Source organism: Papio anubis, chromosome 13 (assembly GCF_008728515.1).
Source record: "Papio anubis isolate 15944 chromosome 13, Panubis1.0, whole genome shotgun sequence".
NCBI lineage: Eukaryota > Metazoa > Chordata > Mammalia > Primates > Cercopithecidae > Papio > Papio anubis.
The window spans coordinates 70,700,791-70,709,645 of NC_044988.1; the positions used below are offsets into that span (position 1 = coordinate 70,700,791).

The following is an 8,855-nucleotide window of genomic DNA, read 5'->3' on the forward strand; positions in this document are numbered from 1 at the left end:
CAGAAGCCAGCTCTCCTCCCATTTCCACTTTGGTCTGGAGAGGAAGAGGCGTTTCTGCCACCCCCATCCCCTCTGTCTTCCTTACTTTTTAGCTTCTTCCAGAGGGAGGAGGAATTACTCAAGTACTCAAAGCACAAGGCAATTACCAAACCACATTTCATTAGAGAGCACGGTCTTTAAGCTGATGTTCCCTTAAGCTGATGCCCCAATAAGGGACAGTTACAGGTCCCTTATTGCAGCACACTGGGAAAGGACATGGCTGTTCTCTGTCCTGTGCGTAGGTACTATGTGCATAAAGTGTATCTGGTCTGTTCCAGACCTTTTCATCACCCAGGGTGGAAGTGATGGAAAACTTCCTTAGGTTTGCAAACCTACATGGTATAATCGGATTTGGTTTAACAAAGATCTCTGCCCTGGGAGAGAAGTGGGCGCTTAGTTAATAAAAAGATATTTTATTTTTTATTTGGTATTATTCTCATGTGGATATTCCTTAATTAGGAATCCCTGAATGGTAGAATTTCAGCTCCTAAACTGAACCCCTGACACTAACATAATTAATGTTAAACAAAATTTCTATCCAAAGGGAGCCCCCAAAAGAGGCAAAAATTGTATCTAAGCCAGAAGGACTACAACTAGGGTCAAGGTAACAGGACAAGTTCATAGGGTAGACAGTGAAACCAGGTTCCCTTTGTTGCATCATCTATGGATAGAGAGGACTATCATTTATCCATTCACCCACTCATCAACCAATCCTTCCTTTCATCCATTCAGTCGTTAACACATTTCTGAATTCCAAGCACTGGTCTGACTTCATAATACAGTAATAAACAAGTTGGTTATTGTTTGAAGGAGGATGGAAAAAAATGCGAAAAGAGGGTGTATGTAAATTTGTCATGAAATATATATATATATGAGTCAGAAGGAATGGCTCATGGCTCATACATATATATATTATATATAATGACTCATATATATAATCTCTCTCACACACACACACACACACACTCGAGTCAGAGAGAATGGGAAAGATGGCATAGCATTTTCTTCCACCCTTGACCTATGTTGAAGCCTACAATAGAGTGTACTCATGAGAAAGTTTTTGAGATTCTACATAAGCCGTACTGATTGGAAGATCAAGTGACAAAACAAAGCAACAGTTAGAAAGAGGGTCATTGTTTCCACTTTCCCCCAGGACCAAGTACTGACCTGTAAAGTAGATATCACTAGTATTCACCAAAATCTGTTCTTCTCCCTTTTCATATACATGAAGCTCTCTGCACTTTTTAGCCCTCTTGCAGTTAAAGTAGAGCCATATTGATTAGTTCCAGCATTTGCAGCCTGAAGCAAAGAGCTAGTGAGTAACCACGATTAAGTTATCAATTTAAACCTGCTTAGTTGACCAGGGAGGCTTCATGGAAAACAGCTGCCCTAAAGAGTTGCCCAGATCTCAGTTAGATTTTGTGTCAGCGAGAAACAAACTTTTGTCATGGCAAGCCACTGAGAAGACACTGGGTCTTGCTGCACCAGTCTACCCTAGCCTGGAGCTGATATTTGGGGAAGCATTAAAAAAAAGTACCCCTGGCACAGGCACTGGTGGTTTCAAAATAGCTACTATAAGCGAGGGTAAAAGGCCTTTCCAGTTGCTTTGCAAGGCAGTGTGGAGCCAGAACTGGAAAGGAAAGATAAAGTAGATGCTCTGTGATGATTGTAGCTAGAAGACTTCTCTGTGAGTACATACATGTAAGGTACCTTTTTGCAGACTCCCAGAAATATTTAGTAGGACTTTTGGGGCTTGAGAAAGAGCGTTATCAATAAAGGAAACTGCATTATTTAATCTTAACATGACTGCTTACATCCAAAGACTGGTGACACATGATGTCTTTAGGTGCTAACTGAGCTGTGGGATCTGTTAGGGAGAGGTCACAATTCTGTTTCTGGTTGGTAGGAATGACTTTAGTTCCTATCTTCATCCTTACTCCTTTCTTGAAGAGTAAAGTGTCACACATTGCTCAAATCTCTAGGAATTTCAGGATCTCCTGGGATTCATGTCAGACTCCTCTATATCTTTTCTGGGATACTGTGCTTTTTTGGAGAACATAATTTAATTTCATTATCGTAGTTTTTTTTTCTTGAAACTGAATACAGACAGGAAAATACTTTCTGATGCAGATGTATTAATATTTGCATGACAAAAAGAGCTTCAGAAATTTACAGCATGATTTATACTCCACCTCAAAATCCATATGACTACTTTCTGAAATTGTGAATTTCTTTTCAAAAAAATAAAAGGCTCTTCATGGGCCCCAAATCAACAATTCAAAACAATTCCACAATAGCTGAAAATAAGCACAAGCTTGCATTGCCATCTGGTCAATCCCATGTCCAATTTGAATTTGATTATCTGTACTTCCTTGAAAGTAGCAACAATGATCTTATTGTTTCCATGATGTTTCATGTTCAATTGTTCAGATGTCCTATCATATGAGAAAGAAAATGCAACCTTATGGGCCACCAGGAATCTAAGAAGCTATGCCTCTCAAAGTGCTTTGATATCTTCAATTAATCTTGTAGCAGCTAGAATATGTTTTCAATGATGTGCCTAACTTAACCGTATGACCATATTAAAATAAATTTCCATGTTACTTCAATTTCCACATAAAATGGCATGAGCAGAAAGGATATTAAAAGTCTTGATCACTTCCCCCAGCAACAGGGCAGTTACTGTTCACATTTTACCAAAGAGCTATCCATGTGCCTCGTCTTCCTGGCCAGAAAAAAAGCCCCATCTTGTTTAGGTGGTGGGTAGGGAGCCACTGAGATCATAGAAGATGGGCCCCTATCCAAACCCCAAGGGAATGAATTGCAACTGGGCTTGTCCTGTTTTCCTTTGTCTGTGATTGGTCTAGGAGTGGGCATGTGGCCTATTTCTGGCCCTACGAAGCAAAAGGAGAGGTCTGCTGGGAGACTTCTTGAAATTGCTCTTCCTGGAAGGAGGAAAATAAACAAAACAACCACCAAAGGACTTTACAAGAGGAAGCTTTTTATCGCAGCCCCTTCCTACTCTCATTGAATGCAGTTCTGTGAGGACATGATATTTGAAGCTGCAGAAGCTGAGGTGGCAAAAGATGGCAGAACAGAAAAGTAGCCAGAATCTGAGTCCTAGATGACATCACTGCACTGCTGCAACTGCCTTCTCCAGACCTCTTGCCAGGTGAGAAAATTAAATGTCATTATTGCTTAAGACCCTGGGAGACTAGATTCTGTTACTTGCCAGTGAACGCATCCTAATGCTGCGACCATCTCTTGCACTGAAGTCAACTTGCAAAATTTACAGCACAAACTCTGCCCATGTATGAAGAGAATGTAAAAAAGCATTCCAAACATCTCTTTTGGGAAAATAAATGGATAACACCATTTTTTCTTTTCATTTGAGTTGTCCTGTCTTTGGCAAGTGAAAGCTGAAAAGCAGAATTTTCACATATAAATCAAATTTCTCCATTTCCCTCCTGGCAAGGGATAAGAAACTCTTAGCTCATACATGCTTTCTAATTAGTTAAGAATTGGATTTCAAGCCCTACTCTTACTGTTCGGTTTATTCTGCTTAGTTCATTCAGATGAGAGAATCCTTGAAGGTAAGGTTTAGGGTGTTTAGGGTAGTCAAATGGTTATGAACAATGGTTGTGAATGATGACATATTCCAGCATTTTGGAGCAGCAGCTTAGTCAGCTATCCTCAGAGCCAGTCTGAGGACTCTGGCCAATACCAGTGTGGGTTGTCTAAACAAATTAATTTTTAAAAGTAAGGAATGTGTCTTTTCAGGTCTCTGGGTCCCTGTGGAAACACTGACAAGAACAGGTGGAAGAAATATGTGGTCATTGGTTAAAAACTCTGCAGGGTTCAAAGAAGGGCACTCTTACATCATGTGATGGGTGAGCTGTAGTCATTCTGTGAGGGGAACTCCAGGAGACCGGATCCAACTCACAACCAGCTACAGTGAAGTTATGATATGAGAAGCACTGACTTGGCACAAGACTTGGGAAAGGCAATGAGGCAGCAGGCAAGCTTTAAGGGATGACACTTACCTTGAGGGAGCAAGGACAAGTTGTGACCTTCCCAGTCCTCTCTCCATTTGCAGATCAGCAAGCTTCTGTCAGCAAGGAGGGGTGGACAATGAAACTCTTTGGGTTCAGCCTTGATTGTTTTTGAGACAGGTGTGGCAAGGGACGGCCAACAAGGTAAGTCATCTTTGGACAAGCCAAGCGCTTTGGGAGACAATCGTTTCTGAAAATAAGTGTTTGTGTCAAACATTCTCTTTGTCGGTAGGAGACTTTTTTGTTGGATCATGTCGTCCTCAGAAAAGAGGTTGCAGAGAAGTTAAGGGAGATGGGATGACTTAGAGTCTCAGTGCTTTGGGGCAATTTATAGACAGCACCGTGTGATCCTGCCATCTCAGGACTTACCCCACGTTGCTAACTCCCTCACTGGGGCCAAGGTTCTGAAAGGAAGAAGGCATGTCTTATTCACTCACCTTTGAGTCTCCAGCACTGATCACAGCACCTGTCACTCAGTAGGCACTCAATAAATGTAAATTGATATGAAACATGACACGAGGTGCCTTTCACAGAACAAAAATTAATTTGTCCTAAAGGCCTCCTGGGATGCAATTTTGAATTTTAGTATGTGTCTACGTTGGGGTTAAGGTTAACGTTTAAGTGTGACAAGAAGGGGTTAGTTTGGCTGAAATAGTTCTTCCTGTGGTGTTAACTGGTAAAATGAAATATAATGTTATTCTAATCTCTTCCAAGCCTTTCCTGATTCAAACACGGAAATGTGTTTCTGCAGATTGCGGCATTTCAGCTAAAAGTTCAACGAGATTAAAAAGGAGAAAGCTTGAGTCATTTGAGTGAATATCGCAAACAGGATTTAGGTATTCATTAAGATAAGGATAAACTGCTAAATTTAGGTTTACTCATGATTAACTTGTTTGATGTATTTCCTTGCAGAATAGTACATGAACTAGATTTTGAATGTGATACAGACACACACCATTTTTTACATACATAGCTTTTAAAATTTAGATGTATTCTATGTGTACAATCCAGAAAGGAGATGAAAGCCTGCCTCCTCTTTTATAAACTTATTTGGAGGGGGAGCTAAATGGAAGCCAAACTTTTGCTGAACTCCAGTTGGAAATGGATTCTGGATACACTGGGGCTGGAGAAGGTTAGGGTTGAGAAGGACAAGAGGCACTGCACAAACACATTCCTGGAAATAAATCTACACAGACTGGTTGACTTGAAAACTGGTTAACCAGAAATTTTGCCCTGTTTGGGGTAAAGCTAGAAACATTGAATCCCAAAATCTGTGAATAACATGCCTAATAGGAAAACTGAAAATTCTGTGTATTTCTTTTCCAAAATTAAATGGCAGCCAATGTTTGCAGGTAAAAAAACAAAACAAACAAACAAAAAACCACAATGGGGAATTAGATTACAGCTGTTTGCTTAAAAATTGTTAACTGATTTTGTTGTTTGTTTAATGGAAACATTTGCATTGTGCATTCCTGTTATTTGAAGAAAAATGGTGAGAATATCACAGTGCAAATGAAGAATACAAGTTTGATAGAACTAATCTAATCTACCTTAGATACACTCCTCATTTGGGAGAACTTATTTAACTGGTAATTTAATTTAGGTGGAGAGGCACTTTAATTGGAGTTGATTACTGTGGGATTTTTATATACTGTATGATGCACTGTTGAGTTACAGCACCACATGACGTAAAGTTGGGTAATTTTAAGTCACTGGATATTTTTATCCCAACTATAATAGAATTTGCTGAAAAAATGCTTATTAACTGAAACTGTTTTCTAGGTTGGATACTATTTGGAAAATCTTTGGGACTATGCCAAAGATGATTGGAAATTTAATAGAGCTAGCAGACCAAAAAACAAAACAAAACAAAACAAAAAGACTTAATTTATTAGGACTGCAGTGGTGATGTGCTGTCACTTCAGGACACTCCATTGCCTGAATCGCAGCAGTGTTGCGAATCATCACTCTGCAGTGAATGGGAATTTTTGGTTTAGAATTTAACAGATTTTCCTGGTCTTTCTCCTAGCGACCGACACAGAAATATGAAAGAATAAAATGATTTCAAAAAAAGCACTTACGTTAACCATTTGGGGGTGAAAATGATGAAAATGTAAAGGCAAATGATGAATTTATCAGAGAATGAAGGAACAGATAGCATATGTATGTAGGAACACAGTAGCTTTAAAATATCAGAAAGATGAGGAAAAGGACAGAGATGCCAAGTGAAACAGAGGGTTTCTACATTTGTCATCGGCTCTTGCATGTCCCACGTTCCCTTATGTAATAGATCTTTAATGGATGCCCTACTGTCACAGAACCTTTGTAAGACCAGCCTATGCAGAATGCAAAGGAACTAAATAATGGACAGTTAATGTTCTGGCAAAGCAATTTATTATCTTGCTAGGAGCTGGTTTCTCATTGCATTTAGAATAAACTTTAAACAGCTATATCACCTTCCAGGCCTGATATGATCTGGCCCCTGCAAACTTATCTTCATGTCTTCCCACTCCCATCCTCCTTCTTCAAGCTCTAGCTACACTGGCTTTTCTTCATCCTTGGACTTTTAACACTGGTTCTTTCTGCAAGGCCTTTGCACTGCCGTGCTCTCTCTCTCTGGAATGCTTTTCCTTTGGCTGAATTTTTCCATGTAATTGAGGTCTTAGTTCAATTTTAATATCCCCCAACAGATTTCCCATCCTATCTAAAGCAGTCCATGCCCTTCCCTATCCCTAGGTCCTGCTATCACATTACCTAGTTAGATTTCCTTGAAATCTCTTGAAATTCCCTTATTTATTCTTTTGAGTTTTTTTCCGCTTCACCTTCCCCATAGAACATGAGCTCCTCAGTGTCAGGGATCTTCTGTTTCGTTCATTGCTATATCCCCAACACCTAGAATAGAACATGACACATAGTGAGCAATGAATGAATGAGAAAGAGTATAAGACTCACAGTGGAACTGCCTACGAACAAAAGGAACACTGGACACAAAGAAATGGTCTAGGGAAGGAAATCAGGAGGAAGAGGAACAAAGAATGGGGTCTAGGGACTGAGAATTGGCTATAGTGCACAATTTTAGCCCCTATACAATGTTTCTTACATGCATTCCAAGCAGAGGGAATGGCAAGTGCTAAGAGGAAATCTTTCCATCATCACACACAGCTGTTTTTTACTTTGTTGTTGCTAGTGGTTTTGTTTTCAGTGTGTGTTGGGAGTTGGGGGAGGATGGGTGTGAGGGATGCCTGTGTGTTTCTCTCAGGGGAAGGCTGGGTTTTTTCTTTCAGGCTACGGGTGTTGCTGCATGTTCTTGGGTTTGTCAGTGGAGCACAGACAGGAATACCACACATGGCAGCTCTGCAACTGATTCTAAGACTTTTAGACCAAGAGACAGGAAAGAGTGAAGGAATGATCACCACATTGTACCAGGGGTATACTGGTGAGAGGTAAGATGATTTGGGTCGCAGGGGTGACCCCCAATTTTTTTAACCCAGAAAAAGATGGATAAATGCTCTGACATTGCTGTGATCCAGGGATCTGTGGCCATGGTTGCTTGTGCAGGCAGCAGCCAATACTTCTGAATGGCCCCCTTGGGACTACAAAACTGTGTGGTGGGGCAGGGAGCCCATACTATTTGCTACATCAGAAAAATCCATTCATGAAAAAGAAAGACAGAGAAGAATAAAAGTCTTCTCAGAAAGCCTTAGTAAAATGGGTGCTTTTATTTTCACAGACATGTCTAGGCAAATACACTCAGTCACAAGAGAGAGCTTCTTAAGCCTGATCATAATTTAAACTCTGAAAGGTGAGTGAGCCTGTTAAGAGACCTCCACCCTTCTAGTAACCTATGTCCCTTGATATGGGAAGGATATCTTAGTTCTCTCTAGCCCCTTGCTTAGGATTAAATGAGAGACTTCAGCTTTGGTGTAAAGCTGTCAGCTGCCCTAATCAAGGACAATACACAAAAATTAGACTCCTTATAAGAATAAGGGATTAAATGGAGGAAGATTTAGAAGTGGGTAGGAACAAAAGAGCAGAACTAAGCCTGCATCTGCAGAAAATGTCCAAGGACAGCTGACAGAGTTCAGCTCCATGGGGAAAAGGCATGTTAGTGTGTAGGTAGAGAAACTGGACAAGGAGGGATGGCCTTAGCCTTCCATAATGGAGAAGTCAAGGGAAGGGATGACTGCATGCAATAGACAACTGAATTAGAAAGAGCAGAAATGTAAACCAGCAGTGCTTCCCTATCTTGGGCCTGGCTGGCTTAAAGTGGCTCCACTGTCATTGGTCAAAAAACTTTCATGAGGAGATCCAATCACTAATGCAACAAACTCTAATGAGTTCTAAGTTGGAGATGGTTCAGTTCTAAAGCTTGGGGGTACACAGGTCACTGGGAGAGAAGGAATGAAGGAGTGGGATCTGAACATTATAATAAGTCATCTAGTAGCTCTGATCACTTTGGACATTGCTGGGGGATAAATAACAGCTCACTATAACATTACAACACATACTTATATCTGTTTGTTCCCCCAAACTAACATGACAATGTGTTTCTGCCATCTTAGCTTACAGAGACATGATTTAGTCCAGGTTACACTCAGATTTTACAAAAGAGACTTTGACCACATAGATATTCATAAAATTAATCTGGTTAAGAAAAAAGTGCAGGGGCTTGAAGTCAGAAGAGCTCTGTTCCCATTCTGGCTATGCTGCTGTGAGGTTTGTGACCTGCAGAGCAGTTTAGCATCTCTGGGTCTCAAATTGTTC

At 40.4% G+C, this 8,855-nt stretch overlaps 1 long non-coding RNA gene across 1 annotated transcript; it reads left to right on the forward strand.

Moving 5' to 3' along the window:
- The first annotated feature begins 3,840 nt into the window (after window positions 1–3,840).
- Window positions 3,841–8,715, forward strand: LOC116270051. Its single transcript, XR_004177949.1, has 2 exons — window positions 3,841–4,235; window positions 7,376–8,715. It is a non-coding gene; the product is annotated as an uncharacterized LOC116270051 (long non-coding RNA).
- Window positions 8,716–8,855: the final 140 nt, after the last annotated feature.